This window comes from Terrapene carolina, unplaced genomic scaffold (genome assembly GCF_002925995.2).
Source record: "Terrapene carolina triunguis isolate 2854851 unplaced genomic scaffold, T_m_triunguis-2.0 Scaffold138, whole genome shotgun sequence".
Taxonomy (NCBI): Eukaryota; Metazoa; Chordata; order Testudines; family Emydidae; genus Terrapene; species Terrapene triunguis.
This window is the reverse complement of record NW_020664489.1, coordinates 3,023,045-3,039,581: the sequence shown is the minus strand read 5'-3', so window position 1 is coordinate 3,039,581 and position 16,537 is coordinate 3,023,045. Positions and strand designations below refer to the sequence as shown.

General features: G+C 44.1%; 1 protein-coding gene across 2 annotated transcripts in view; it reads left to right on the top strand.

The window, feature by feature from the left end:
- CWF19L2 (CWF19 like cell cycle control factor 2) overlaps positions 1-16,537 on the top strand; it is a 194,581-nt gene that overhangs the window by 92,260 nt on the left and 85,784 nt on the right. The window lies entirely within an intron of this gene.

Genomic DNA, 16,537 nt, shown 5'->3' with positions numbered 1-16,537 from the left:
CCGGACCCCAACCCGGTCAGAGCCAAGGCCCTCCTAGGCCACCTTCTGGACCTAGACAAAACTTTTGAAGCTGCACCCGAGGACGGCGCACCAGCCGCTACCCATGATCCATTTCCTTTCTTTCGGGATCGCCTCTCCCGTTTCCACTGTGCTTGGTCCCTTATAACTTCGGACTGTTGGGTCCTTCGCACGGTGGAGAGGGGATACGCCCTCCAGTTTTCTTTTTCCCCCCACCCCCCTGTCCCTCTTCAGGGACCCTTCTCACGAGCATCTCCTTATACAGGAGGTTTTTGGGCTCCTCTCTATGGGGGCCATAGAGGAGGTTCCCCCAGAGTTAATGGGCAAGGGGTTTTACTCCCGCTACTTCCTGATCCCCAAAGCAAAAGGGGGTCTGCGACCCATTTTAGACTTACGCGGACTCAACAAATTCATAGTAAAGTTGAAGTTCCGCATGGTCTCCTTGGGGACCATCATCCCTTCCCTGGATCCTGGGGACTGGTATGCCACCCTCGACATGAAGGACGCATATTTTCATATAGCGATCTACCCCCCTCACAGGCGCTTCCTTCGTTTTGTAGTAAACAAGGTACACTGTCAATTTGCCGTCCTTCCCTTCGGACTGTCTGCGGCTCCGAGAGTGTTCACCAAATGTATGGCCGTTGTGGCAGCATACCTTCGGCGACAAAGGATACAGGTGTTCCGGTATCTCGACGACTGGCTGGTCCGCGGCCGCACCAGGGAGCAAGTTCGGGTGCACGTCCAGATAATACTACAAACATTCCACGACTTAGGCATTCTACTCAACAAAGAAAAGTCCACTCTGGAGCCGACCCAGAGAATAGTTTATTGGGGCAGTCCTAGACTCCACACTTGCCCGAGCTCTTCTGCCAGACACTCGGTTTCGCACCATCGCGGACATCATCCACGGACTCCAGGCCTTCCCAATTACCACTGTAAGGACGTGCCTTGGTCTGTTGGGTCACATGGCCTCTTGTACTTACGTAACCAGGCATGCCAGACTTCGGCTTCGTCAACTTCAGGCCTGGGTGTCCTCGGTGTACCGCCCTTCTCGGGACAGCCTGAACATGGTGGTCACGATTCCGAACTCGGTCTTGACCTCTCTCACCTGGTGGCTGGATCACAAGGCGGTTTGTGCAGGAGTGCCGTTTCACGCCCCACAACCCTCCCTGCACCTGGTCACGACGCCTCATCTCTAGGTTTGGGCGCTCACCTCGGGGAGCACCATACCCAAGGCCTGTGGACCGCATCCCAACTAGCTCTGCACATCAGTGTTCGAGAGCTGATGGCTGTGTGCCTAGCCTGTCAGCCATTTCTCGGTCTCCTGCATGGCCGCTGCGTGTTAGTCCTCACAGACAACACCACGGCCATGTTCTACATCAACAAGCAAGGAGGAGCCCGGTCGTCTCCCCTATGCCAAGAGGCCATTCGCCTGTGGGAGTTCTGCATTGCCCACTCGATACATCTCACGGCATCGTTCCTCCCTGGAGTCCAGAACACTCTGGCGGACCGTCTCAGCAGATCCTTCCAGACGCACGAGTGGTCAGTTCACCTGGACATCATCTATGCCATCTTCCAGAGGTGGGGATTTCCCCAGGTAGACCTGTTCACATCACGAGCCAACAGGAAGTGCCTCGTGTTCTGCTCCCTACAAGGGCTATCTCCGGGCTCCCTGTCGGACGCTTTCCTTCTAACGTGGAAAGACCAGCTGTTCTACGCTTTCCCTCCATTCCCACTGGTCCACAGGGTACTGCTCAAACTACGCAGAGACAAGGCACGTGTGATCCTAGTCGCTCCAGCTTGGCCAAGACAGCACTGGTACACCACGCTTCTGGAGCTATCGGTTCAAACTCTGATCATGCTTCCCTTGTGCCCAGACTTGATCTCCCAGGACCACGGTCAATTGTGTCACCTCGACCTGCAATCGCTCCACCTTACAGCGTGGATGCTCCATGGCTGAATCGGACAGAACTGCAATGCTCACATCCTGTGCAACAGATTCTGCTGGGAAGTAGAAAGCCCTCTACACGGACCACCTACTTAACCAAGTGGAAGCGGTTCTCCTGTTGGTGCGATCAGCGGGCCACGCCCCCCTTGCAGGCGTCTATTCCTCTTATACTCGAGTATCTCCTGTCCCTGAGACAGCAGGGCTTGGCGATATCTTCAGTCAGGGTTCACCTGGCCGCTATATCGGCGTTCCACTCAGGAGAACACGCTTCCTCGGTCTTCTCTAACCCGATGGTTGTCAGATTCCTCAAGGGCTTAGACCGCCTTTACCCACAGCAACGCCAACCCGTTCTGGCGTGGGATCTTAACTTGGTCCTCTCCAAGCTCACAGGACCCCCATTCGAGCCATTGGCTACCTGCTCGTTCCTTTACGTATCTTGGAAGACAGTCTTCCTTGTAGCCATCACTTCAGCAAGGTGTGTTTCTGAACTCAAGGCCCTCACATCCGAGCCTCCGTACACAGCCTTCCATAAAGACAAGGTGCAGCTTCGCCCCCACCCTGCCTTCCTTCCCAAGGTGGTATCAGCTTTTCATGTGAACCAGGATATATTCCTCCCGGTCTTCCATCCTAAGCCGCACGCCACGCGCCAAGACCAGCGTATGCACTCCTTGGACGTGCGCAGGGCCCTTGCTTTCTATATTGAGCGTACGAAACCATTTCGAAAGACGACGCAACTCTTCGTTGCAGTAGCCGACTGGATGAAAGGCCTACCAGTCTCCTCCCAACGTCTCTCCTCTTGGATCACGTCCTGCATTCGTGCTTGCTACGACCTGGCCGGTGTCCCAACGCCGCGCCTCACCGCCCAAGCCTCCTCAACTGGCTTCCTGGCTCAAGTCCCGATCCAGGACATTTGTAGAGCTGCAGTTTGGTCATCAGTCCACACCTTCGCCGCTCACTATGCGCTTGTACAGCAATCCAGAGACGATGCTGCATTCGGATCAGCGGTTTTGCACACGGCAATGTCTCACTCCGACCCCACCGCCTAGGTGGGGCTTGGTAGTCACCTAATTGGAATCGATATGAGCAAGCACTCGAAGAAGAAAAAACGGTTACTCACCTTTGTAACTGTTGTTCTTCGAGATGTGTTGCTCATATCCATTCCAAACCCGCCCCCCTTCCCCACTGTCGGAGTAGCCGGCAAGAAGGAACTGAGGGGGCGCTGGGTCGGCCGGGGTATATATCCAGCGGCATGAAGGCGCCACTCCAGGGGGCTCCACAGCCGACCCACCTGGTGTTGCTGCTAGGGTAGAAAATTTCTCCGACAACCGTGCACGCGGTGCGCACACACCTAATTGGAATGGATATGAGCAACACATCTCGAAGAACAACAGTTACAAAGGTGAGTAACCGTTTTTTAAAAACAAAACAATGTAAAACTTCAGAGCCTACAAGTCCACTCAGTCCTACTTCTTGTTCAGCCAATTGCTAAAACAAACAAATTTGTTTACATTTACAGGAGATAATGCTTCCCTCTTCTTATTTACAATGTCACCAGAAAGTGAGAACAGGCGTTCTCATGGCACTTTGTAGCCGGCATTGCAAGGTATTAATGTGCCCGATATGCTAAACATGCGCCTTCATACTTTGGCCACCATCCCAGAGGACGTGATTCCATACTGATGACGCTCGTTAAAAAAATATTGTGTTAACTAAATTTGTGACTGAACTCCTGGGGGGAGAATTGTATATCCCCTGCTCTGTTTTACCCACATTCTGCCATATATTTCATGTTATAGCAGTCTCGGATGATGACCCAGCACATGTTGATGTTAAGAACACTTTCACTGCAGATTTGACAAAACGCAAAGAAAGTACCGATGTGAGATTTCTAAAGATAGCTACAGCACTCGACCCAAGGTTTAAGAATCTGAAATGCCTTTCAAAATCTGAGAGGGACGAGGTGTGGTGCATGCTTTCCGAAGTTTTAAAAGAACAACACTCCGATGCGGACACTAGAGAACCTGAATTACCAAAAAATAAATCAACCTTCTGCTGGTGGCATCTGATTCAAATAATGAAAATGAACATGCACCAGGCCGCACTGGTTTGCATTGTTATTGAGCAGAACCCATCATCAACATGGACTCATGGAATGGTGGTTGAAGCATGAAGGAACATATGAATCTTTAGCGCATCTGGCATGTAAATATCTTGCGACGCTGGCTGCAACAGTGCCATGAGAATGCCTGTTCTTACTTTCAGGTGACATTGTAAACAAGAAGCAGGCACCATAATCTCCTGCAAATGTAACCAAACTTGTTTGTCTGAGCGATTGACTGAAGTAGGACTGAGTGGACTTGTAGGTTCTAAAGTTTTACATTGTTTTATTTTTGAATGTAGTTATTTTTTTGTACATAATTCTACATTTGTAAGTTCAACTTTCATAATAAAAAGATTGCACTACAGAACTTGTATTGGGTGAATTGAAATATACTGTTTCTTTTGTTTTTTACAGTGCAAATATTTGTATTTAAAAAATAAATAGAAAGTGAGCACTGTACATGTTGTTGACTCTTTGTTGCTTTTTACAAATCCAGACTAACACGGCTACCCCTCTGACACTGTACACGTTGTATTCTGTGTTGTAATTGAAATCAATATATTTGAAAATGTAGAAAACATCCAAAAATATTTAAATAAATGGTATTCTATTATTGTTTAACAGTGCGATTAATCGTGATTAAATTTTTTAATTGCTTGACAGCCCTACTTTGATCTGTTTGCTATCCCATATAATCACTTAAAATCTATCTTTTGTAGTTGTTAAATTTGTTTTTGCTTTGTCTAAAACCATTGGGTGTGGGAGTAATAACTCGGGGCAGAAAGCTGTGGTATAATTCCTCTCCGTATTGAGGGAGAGGGCGAATTCTCTGTGCAGTGCAAGATGGTGTAATTTTTCGTTTATATCCCAAAGGGGTGTGTGTACCTGAGTAGCTGGGAAGTTCCTTAGCTGAAGGCTGCCCATGGAGAGCTGATCCCAGAATCTGTATGTAACTGCAGCTGGGTGTGTCCCTACCTGTATGTTGCTGGTAAAAGTGCAGGCTGGAGCCTGGGAGAGGGCTTGGCAGGCTGGTCACAGCAGTACAGAGTAAAGGGAACCCAGGCTGGTGGGTCAGGGATGCTCACTGGTACCCCAGTTCCACGTGGCACCATGGGGAGGAACCCATCACAACCATCTTTTAAAACTGTCTACTTTGTTTTCCTGATTTAGGTTGTACAACAATGGCTGTATAGCATTTTGTAACTTTTTGGTGAGGAAAAAAAAATGTTTTGTATAGAATATTAGACTGAACTAGAACTCATAATTTCTTCATGGGTGGTAACCCTACTCTAGGTTAGTAATTTAATTAAACATATTTCTTTTTAAACTATAAGATCTTTGGGAGAGGGACTGTAATTACTATGTTTGTACAGCACCTAGCACAATGGGACCCCAGTATGGTTGGCTTGTAGGTGCTACTGCAATATAAATATTATAAAAAATAATACGAGAGGCCATTCATGGTTTAAAGCCAGTTATGTAAGTTCACTGACAGCTGGGTCCCTAGAAGAAGCAATAAAGGACAAGACGCTAAGTATGCTATGTACCACCACAGTAAAATCTTTATATAAAACACAGTAAGTTAATTACTGTATCTTCTGTTTAGAATTAGTAAGAGTTCATGGGAATCTTTGCAGTATCTCTGAGTGGTGTCATTTATTTTTAATAGGTCAGGTGCGAAAATTTTCCTTTTATCATGTGAACTTATAGAAACATAGGAGTTGTTATTACAAATTAAAAAAGCTGTGATTCAGGATTCCTCTGCTTTTGATTGGCAGACGGGGTGAGAGGAGGGGAATTGTTTTCACTTGAAGAGACTTTATGACTTAGTGTTAGGAAATAATTCACCACTTCCTCAATCAGCATGTATGCTTTTCAGTTCTTCTGCAATAAAAGAACTGTTATGCCTTGACCTACTTTTATCTAACAAAGATGTCTGTTGTAGTCCACAGTTATCAGAATATTACTGGCTAATATTACTTGATTAAAATTAGTAAAACCGCAATAGCTCACCTTTTTTTAATGGAGATATATATGGGGCAAAATAAACCAAAACATAGATTAATTTGGAGGGAATAACCTATAAAGCATTAATTTTGAAGACACCTAGGGGTGTTGGTAGAAGTTATTTAGCAAATTAGACATGAGTTTGCAATGTGATAATGCTTCAAAATAGGTTAAAGCTCCATGAACAGAAGCCATTATGTAATGGAACAAGGATTCCCTTTTTATATAGCTCCTGTATGAACACATCTACAATATTGTGTTTAATTCTGGTCTCCTTATTACCAGAAAAATATAGGAATTTGGAAGGAATTCAAAGAAGGTGGATGACAAAAATGATCAGGAAGTAGGAAGGGTTAATTCTGAGGTAAGATTAAAAGAGCTAAATAAATGTAACTTGACCCAACAGTAATGAGTTGGGGAAGAGGCATAAGTCCATAAATTAAATGTGTGAGCACCAGGGATGGAAGTAAATTATGTAATATAGAACCAAGGCTGATGTAACTAGGAGTAGTAGGGTTTTCAAAATTCCTCTAGCATACTCTGAAACCAATCAAAACTGAGTAAGCAAATGACTGTTTAAAGACACATTTTCATTCTGCTTCCTTCCTTTAGCTTGGAAAAGGTCTTGTGGCCAAAACATCACTTTTAATCATGTTTGCTGTTTCTTGCATTGTATTCTTTTTAGATCTCTAATGAAATGTTATGTTATAAAGTTGTGCTAATAGTCCACCAAATGTGAGATATTTGAAGTCAGATAATTGACCCTCCCAAGGGCAGAAACTAGCTTGCTTGCCAGCAAATGTGATTGTCATGTGCAATAACAGAGAAGACTAATACATATGATTGGGCAGGGAACCCTTTTTAAAATAGATTTTGTTTTTTCAAATAGAAGGAATTCATTCCAAGACACGAGATTTTTCTTCCATATTGTGTTGTTGCATCAGATATAGGAATGAGAAAAAACAGGTGAATTGAAACCATCATGAGGGCCTGCCATTTTGGAGCCCACTGGTCCCCTTGTATTTCAGGCTCCCTGAATTTTTTTTTTTTTAAAGCTTCAGCCATACTGCAAGGTCTATTCCTCTGGGAGAGAGAATGGAGTGATAAGTGATGACGTTTGTGGGAGAGAAATGTGTTTTAGTTAGAACTGATTTAGTTGTGGTTGGTTAGTTTTTTGGCTTGGGGTTGAGGAGCAGCTGTTGGCTTCACTTTTGATTTGATTGTGTTTTTAATTTTTTGGCAAAGGCACCAGTTTGGGTACTTTTGAAAATATTACAAGTTGAAGTAAGTAAATCACAAAAACCGTGTACTGTAAAAGTGGACAAAGCAGTATTAGAGTTCTGATGTCTTCAGATAAGTATGATATATTGCAACAAGGCAAGTCACAGGTGGTATCAGTTTTATTTTATTTAGCACTATCCTTTGAGAAGAGACTCGCCACCTACTATATAAACTAAAAATGTATTTAAAATACAGACTTAGTTTAGAGTTGAGATTTGAAGTCTATTGCTGTTGATAGCCATCTTGCTGAGTAGTAATACGTTGTGGTCATTTGTATATGGAATCCTATTGTAAGATACAACCTAGAGATCAGGGAGAGGAAAGGATGCAACTGCTCCCCTAGAAAATTTCTGTCTTTCTTCCAGCCCATCAACGTAGAGATGAGAGGGGTTTTAATCCACATTGGAGACTTGTCCTCATTCCCATCATCTCCCGCTGTGGGAACTCCATTGGAATAGTGACCCAGTGCAGCAGTAACCTCCACAGTCCCTACAGGGGGCAGAGGGAGAGACACTGGAGAAAGGGGCAGGCTTTTTAAAGGCACTATTATGAAATCCCCTATTAACTGCATGAATCCCAATTCCAAGTGTATGCAGCACTCCCCCACCACATTCACACACATTCTCCCTCTTCTTGTCCCTGCCCCCACCACATTTACACTTCTTCCACCCCACCACCATCTCACATGCCCCTTACTCCCTGTATGAGATTGTTCAAAAATAATTGGCCAGATCCTGACAACATCCACATTTTTGTTAATAAATTAACCTTTCAGTCTCTTAGAGGCTCTGCTGCCACCTTTGATGACCTCTTATTTCTTCTTTGGCCCTGATCTTGGAAAGACTTATTCATGTGTTAAGTTAAACATGTACTTAAGTCTCTGTAGGATTAGGGCCTTAATGATAAATTTTTTATGTTGTGTAATGCATATGTAGTTTTTCTTCATCTTTGCTTTTCTTACCATTCTTCAAATTTTTCTTATTTCCAGTTCTTTCTTGCATGCATCTCTTTCTTAGCTTAGATTGATTTGTTCTTATATGGTCATCTTCATGCATGCTACATGTAAAATACAGTTAGAAGAAAGTAAGGAATGATGGAGCCTAGGAGTATACATGTACCCTGTTTGCCTCTCTTCTACCAAGTAAAGTTTGTCTCAAGTTGTTTCAGCAAGATATCTGAGAGATGCTTCTCTTGGGCAAGAGTAGCAGTTTCTAAGACACTGTTTTTTCTGCTTTCTCCCCCCCCCCCGATTCAGACCTTCCATATGCCTCCATTCATCCATAACCATGATTTCATCCTTAACTCTGAACTTCTCCTCTTCCCCAAGCTACTGAAATCATCATCATTCCTTCATCTCCGCTCTCTCTCTATTGGCAGCTCTGTAGCCTCCCTAAATCCCAGCTCCTTAAACTTCAGAACATGTAGAATTTTGCTGCCCGCTTTTACACAAACATAACCACCTTCTCCATCCTCTCCAGCAACCTCACTGGTGATTTGTTCTTTTCAGGATGCAGAACAGAACTGCCTTCCTTGTTTTAAAACCCAGCCAGGGACATGTTCCTCCTTTTTTCACTGAACTTACTTTTTTCTACTTTATTCCTCATTCCCTATGCTCATGTAGCAGCAAACTCTTGTTTGCCCCTCCATATGCTCTTGCTCAGTGGTTCTCAAACTTTTGTATTGGTGACCCCTTTCACACAGCAAGCCTATGAGTGCGACCCCCTTGCCTTATAAATTAAAAAATATTTTTTTATATTTAATACTATTATAAATGTTGGTGGCAAAGCAGGGTTTAGGGGTGGAGGCTGACAGCTCGTGAGCCCCCATGTAATAACCTCGTGACCCCCTGAGGGGTCACAACCCCCAGTTTGAGACCCTGCTCTTGCTACTCTTGGTGCAAGATTGGTGTCTGCAGCTGCTACATCGGGAACGCCATTCCTGTACCAGTCTGTCTCATTGACTATCTTATTTCAAGTCTGATTTCAAAGCATACAATATTTTTTCTACTTTGTATCTCTTAATTTCTCTCCCCCTCATTAATTTAGTTGGTTGCTAATTAATTTAACTCTGAAATGCTATTATTTAAATCAGTAAAGATTTTTTTGGATGTATTTCGTTGCAATGGCAGTGACAGAAAGTTGGAGGTGTAGTGCAGCTGTAGCTACAAATAAGAAAGCAAAGGGCTGCATGAAATGGGAATAAGTAAGGCTACATTTTAGTCATGGGTATTTTTAGTAAAAGTCACGGACAGGTCATGGGCAGTAAACAAAAATTCACAGCCCGTGACCAGTCCATGACTTTTACTATATAAACCGGACTAAAACTTGGCGGCGGGGGGCTACCTGGGGGCGTCGTGGGTGCTGGGAGAGGGCAGCCCGGGTGTTGGGAACGAGGAGGCGGGTGACGATGTGTGGCCCAGGACCCCCGCTGGTGATGGGGGAGGGGTCTTGGTGGGGTCGGCAGGCTCCCTACCTGGCTCCGCGCCTCCCACACCAGCAGCAGCAGAGTTTGGGTGTTGGAGGGGGCAGGGGGTTGGGGCATGGGACAGGGTGAGGCAGGCTCTGGGCGGCACTTAGCTGGGGGGCTCCCCAGAAGCGGTGACATCCCCCTTGCTCAGTTCCCAGGCGGAGGCATGGCCAGGCAGCTCTGTGGGCTGCCTCTACCCAGAGCACCAGCTTCGCAGCTCCTATTGGCCAGGAGCCGTGGCCAATGGGAGCTGCAGAGGTAGTGCCTGCAGGCAGAGGCAGTGGGCGGAACTGTCTGGCCACGCCTCCGCCTAGGAACTGAGCGAGGGCAATGTCTCCACGTCTGGGGAGCCCCCCAGGTAAGTGCTGCCCAGAGCCCACCTCACCCTATCCCGTGCCCGAACCTCCAGCCCCCTCCCACACCCAAACTCTGCTGGGCGAGTGCGGGAGTGGTGGCCGAGACTGCCTCAGAGCCAGGCGCACCGGCTGCTGCAAAAGTCACAGAAAGTCACGGAATCCGTGACTTCTGTGACAAACTCTCAGCCTTAGGAATGAGTTACAAACATGAACGAGTTCATGTTTCTACTCTACCGCACTTTTTGCAAATTCCTACTTAGTTGCTGATCCTGTGGGGTGTTGAGTGCTCTGATGATAGTAATGGTGCTCTCTTCCTCATAATAGGGGCTCAGCACTTTATAGAATCAGGCCTGTAAAATGCTGAGTTGATCACCAACTTTAGGAGGATATCCAAGAGTTGGAAATCGCCCAGAAGATGGCTGCAGGGCTGATTTAGATAGTGAGAGCTATGCAGTAAAAGAATATGCTTCTCAAACTAAAGATATGCAGATTTTTAAAAAAAAGATTAATTCCTATTGGAGCCAAGCCAGCATCTCAGATATACTTGTTTACTCTGCAGAATGGGAGCATAATGGGACTTTATGGTATAATAGAGGAAGGGAGGTGGACCTACGTTTTTTTTAATCCATAACTTCTATGTTCCTATGTCAGTTTCCTTGAAAAAAATATAATTAAGCCGTTGGAGTCAGCATGCTTTTATAACTACAGAATTTTCAGACTTTATTGGAGCTTACAGCGACAGTCGCTCATTACGAGGCAGGGACAGCAGATGTAATGCAGACACATCAATTATTTGACTGAAAATAGCCTCAGATTGAGATTAATAAAGCTGTTTATATAATTTGACAATGTCTGTCTTAATACCCAATTCAGTGATGTCTGCCTTAGTAGGTCTAATTTAATCAATTAACTTATGTAGAGTTTCTCTTTTCCCAGTTAGTAAGCAAGAAGCTAATACTGTATCTGCCCTTATACCTTTCAGAAAGTTAAGTAAAATACATTCTCTGAGAATAATTCCAGCTCTCTACCAAATGGTTGAAAACATGTACAGCCTGAATGTACTTAGAGGAAAGGATGGGAAAAAAAGAAGCAAAGATGCATGCTGGCAATGGATCTATTTTAGCCTCTCTTCTGGGGTTGAAAAAGGTTTGGCAGCTTGTGTAGATCGGGGGAGCAAGGAGTCCATCACTCTCTAGTGGTACTGTCTATATAAGCAGCCAAACCAGTTTAAACTTCAGTTGAGGGTTTCTGGAAAAGACCCTTTTGACAGCCATTTTCAACATCCAAGACACTCCTGTAAGATGGACACACACTACCAAAGCCCATTTTGGGATGGGAGGCCTCTTTCCTTTAAGGGGAGATGCAAACAGCATGGCCACGCTACTTCACTAGTGCTCCCTTGGCTTATTCTGAACAGAGTACCTGCCTGGCGACATCTAGTATAATAAGGGACCTACTGTACTATCCGACGTGGTTCCTGATGTATAAGAAAATTGAGGGTCTTCATCTGTAATATCATAGATAATAGTGATCTTACTAGTTACTGACCTTTCACCAAACAACATGAATTGAAGACTAGGGTCGTTGGCAGTCATCACCCCATACTTCCAATAAAGGACAACCAGCACTGTCAGTGGTGTTGAAGTTACAGATCTCTCTCACTATGGCCTAAGCCATGTCAATGTGTGCTTCAAAATGGCAAGGACCAGTCGGAGTATAGCTCTCTGTTTGCCCATCCCTACAGTCTGGCAATTTTTGACTCAAGAGCGATCTCTGCAGATGTAAATCTCTCCTCTGCAGGGACCAGCATTCAGCCAGTTCTCAGCAGCATTGCCCATCCCTCTTTTGCCACCCTAAGGTAACTACAGAAGGGGGTGTAGCTGTCACAGCTAGCATCCTTTATAGGGACTTCCTGGGTAGACCATAAAAGGTAGGGGCTTCCTCTACTCATTACTTCAAATTATACTAAGGCATTCCCTGCCTCAGCCCGGTGTTGGGTGGGAGCCTAGTTTCTTTCCTTCTCCCACCACCCCATCCACCCCACAAAACTTTAATCCAACCCTCAGCATTGCTCTCGCTTCCAATTCCTTTCTCACTGAGGCTGGAGTTGGTGGACTTAGCAGTAGAGACATAGGTAGGGACCACTCTGAGGTTTCCCTAGCAGCTTATAAAGAACCATTTCTTTGAATCCTGGGTCTTTGATGCTGCCACCAGCAGTGGTGGGTCAAGACCATTTCCAGCTCATGTTGTTCTGGTATGGGGTGAGGCTGCCTTCATGACCCCTTGAAGACTTATAGCTAATTCTGGAGGGGGAGATCATCTTGTGTGGCCACACAAAGCAGTCTCCTGAAGTTGGTTACTGGGTGTGTGGTTGGAGCAGCCTGGCACCCCCTGAAGTACTGGAGAGAGGGGGAGCTCCTGCCAGACAAAGGAGTGTCACTACCTTTTCTTTGCTCCAAAGACGTCAAATGCAAGGAGAAACTTCCTGAGTTCTTAATTTGAGCAATAGGGGAGTGAGACATGTAGGGAGATGGGGTCCAGGGTATTGGGATTCGAAAGTCCAACTGTTACCTCAATATTGGGATATTTCATTTAAAATATTACCTGAATACAAATTTATACTCTTCGCACATTTTTTTTGCGGTGTGTTGGCAAGAGTGTGTGAGAGAAGTTCTTAGATAAAGAGAAAGTCCTTAGGTAAACAGCTCCCTACACCCTAAAGCCAAAAGGAAAAGTTTTTTGGGGTTAGTGGGATCGTCATGGGAGGGCTTTGGTATAAATAGTTCAACATTTGAATTCAGATGTTTGATTAATCCAATGTCAGGACCTCCCATCCTCTGAATCTGAATATCATTTGAATCTAGGGTATCAAGATGGTCATATCTATTCAGGTGAATGTGGAAGGTTTTTACAGCCTATATCTGTTTGGAATCCAGCCACTGCTCTTAATCTCTGTTTTTTAAATACTAGATTAACTCACAAATGTAAATGAAAAATGTTCAATTTTTTAGTGAAATAGATTTTAGCAATGCTGTTGTGATATAATGTTGCAAAATGAGATCTTTCTACCATTAAAATATAGACTTTCCATGTCACTGCAGCAGAGATTAGAGGCAGCACACACAATAGATATTCAGTATTCCTTACTTCACATTTTTTAGCCTGATTTCAAAGTTGTAACACAGATTGCCATACCATTTCAGACCAATAGTCAATCTAGCCTGGTTTCCTCTTTTCCCCAATGCGTCAAAAGAAAGTGAAAAAATTGGGAAAGCCCAGACTAGCTTCGAGTTCTATAATATATTGGCATGTGTCTTGGGACACAAGGATTTAACAGTATTAATGATTATAAAATAGTTGTATCACGGATACTATTGGCGAAAACTAAAGTAAAAGAGGGGTTCCTTTAGTCTTCATTTTAGTTTAAATAACAGATGTATAGCAAATTAAAGAAGCAGATATTTTGTTGCATAGCCATGCACAGCAGTTAGTGACTGTCCTAATCCATAAACATTTGTATTACTTATAAGGATATTTGATGTATGTCAGGAGAAAAATAAATACATCATGCTGTTGCTTTCCCAGTATTGTGTAATGTTATTTTCTCCATGTTTTGTCAGATGATGATAATGAAATAGCTGGTAAGATTGTGCATCCATGTAAGTGTATCTCACTTAAAAAATATAATCAGTCTCGAGCTTTGTTGAACTACAAAATATCAGGACATAGACTGTTCATTTTGCTCAAAACTCAGGATTTCTTACTGATGTTTGATGATTAAAAACAAAGCAAAACCCCAAGCTTCAGATTTCAAAGCAGTGCAGGAGATTTTACCACAATACTGTCAATTTTAACATTATTTTAGGATCTATGCAGCTAATACAAGATCTTGTTCTGCTTAAAGGCTACTTTGTGTCTAAAATTATTTAAACCAATATAAAATTACTTTAAAAACAGTAAATTAATCTGCAATATAAAGCATTGTTGTAAGGCTAAAATGTACAGTATTTCCCAGAAAATTCTTATTTTTTGGTGATACACAAACCAGAAAGTACATAACTTGAGGGTCAAACTCCACAATAATTTTGCAAGGCTGACAGTTTGAATTTTTTTGGGGTAAATTAAGCAAATTTGATATGAATTGAAAATCCATCGTGACAACATAAATGTGCCTTTTTTTTTTAGTTTGCAGTGTTGTAGCTTTTTTGGTTCCAGGATATTAGAGAGACAGGGTGGGTGAAGTAACATCTTTTATTGGACCAACTTAAGATATTACCTCACCTACCTTGCCCTCTATTTTTATAGTGATATTTTTACAAAGTTGCTTTTTCAGAATAGAACCACAGTTTGAGGGGTGGGGGAGGGGAAATGCAAAAATAACAGAAGAACCCACAGGAATATGACACATGATCTGAGAGAGACTTGGATCGTCTCATTTTGAGCATTGTGTACCACTCACTAAATTTTGTTCATGACTTCTCAGTTGCTCTCTATTGTCTCCCAGAGAAAAGTGTGTTTCAGTGACTCCTTTGGAAACTGCCTCCCACTCACTCACTCATGCATATGGTGACCTGCATAGTTGAATGGTAGATGACTGGAAGTAGTTGATATAGCTGAAGTCTTGGGATAAAGTCCTGCTCTATGTATGTTAGGAGATTCGGCCTTGACTTTCATGGGAACTTTGGTATGGTAAACTGTTATAGTTGCCTAAAAAAGTTGCAAATTCCTGCACTTTGTTCTAGAAGTCCACTTCATGGATGATGACAATCTGAGCTTTAATGTTGGTATGGCATGAAATGAAATCCCTCTGCCATCAACAACCTAAGGGCAGGTCTACACTAACCCCCCAATTCGAACTAAGGTACGCAACTTCAGCTACGTGAATAACGTAGCTGAAGTTCGAAGTACCTTAGTTCGAACTTACCTCGGTCCAGACGCGGCAGGCAGGCTCCCCCGTTGACTCCGCGGTACTCCTCTCGCCGAGCAGGAGTACCGCAGTCGACTGCGAGCACTTCCGGGTTCGACTTATCGCGTCCAGACAAGACGCGATAAGTCGAACCCAGAAGTTCGATCGCTCGCCGCCGAACTACTGGGTAAGTGTAGACCTAGCCTAAGAAGGAGGCTGTACTTCCAAGCATGGCTGGGTGGGGTTTGGAAGCCATGCTGCTTGTGATTCCGAAAGCTATGCAGAAGAATAAACCAACCATAGGATTAAATCTTTTTTCATGAGGGTGGGGGAATGGAATCCTTCTGCTATCCCAACTGCAATTTAAATCTTGATACCTATCTTAGGGTTTCATACCAGTTCCTATCACCATAATATTTCAGCACATAAACTACCTGATGATTCAGTCATGATTTTTCCTGCCCCTGTAGCTTACTTACAACATCGATTGGCCTAGATCAGGGGTCGGCAACGTTTGGCACGCGGCTCGCCAGGATAAGCACCCTGGCGGGCCGGGCCAGTTTTATTTACTTGCTGACGCTGCAGGTTCGGCCGATCGCGGCCCCCACTGGCCGCGGTTCGCCGTCCCGGGCCAATGGGGGTGGCGAGAAGCGGCATGGGAGAGCGATGAGCTGGCCAAGGCTTCTCGCTGCCCCCATTGGCCCGGGATGGCGAACCGCGGCCAGTGGGGGCCGCGATCGGCCGAACCTGCCGCGTCAGCAGGTAAATAAAACTGGCCCGGCCCGCCAGGGTGCTTACCCTGGCGAGCTGCGTGCCAAACGTTGCCGACCCCGGCCTAGATAAACAAAAAAATGTCTGTGTTGGGCTGGGTTGCATTTCTTATCAATGCTGTAGATCACATAGCCAAGATTTAAATAATTCCAAGCCTCATATTGTGGTGAAAGCCACAGATCTTTACTGACAAACATAACTGTAAAGAAAAATTTGCTGTGTAACCAAGCATCTATCAGATGGTAATGATCTTTAGTGCATTTTTATTTTGGCTTGTAAAATTAACACAATTGAATTGAAATCCTTTTGATCTAATGAAGTGTGTAAAACTGTATAAGCTATGAGTAAGGCACAGCAGCATCAGGAACAGCACATTTGCTACTGAATCTTACAATTTTTAAGATGGCTTTTAGCGAACACATATTTTGTTATTGTTTTTGTATTTAGTTTGATAGACTGTTAAAGTACTAAGATAATCGTTTTTCTGGATAACTGGTATCACTGTTACATCTCTAGTCTTTTTAATAGGTTTTTTTTTTACATTGGATTCTGTTATAAAAACACTTCTTTTCACTGATATAGTATTTTGTCATTCTTTGTTCCTGTTTGAGTATAGGATAGAGGAATTATGTACTATATATTCCAAAATTATTTTTAAGCAAGTAGTAATAGCTGTTACATGC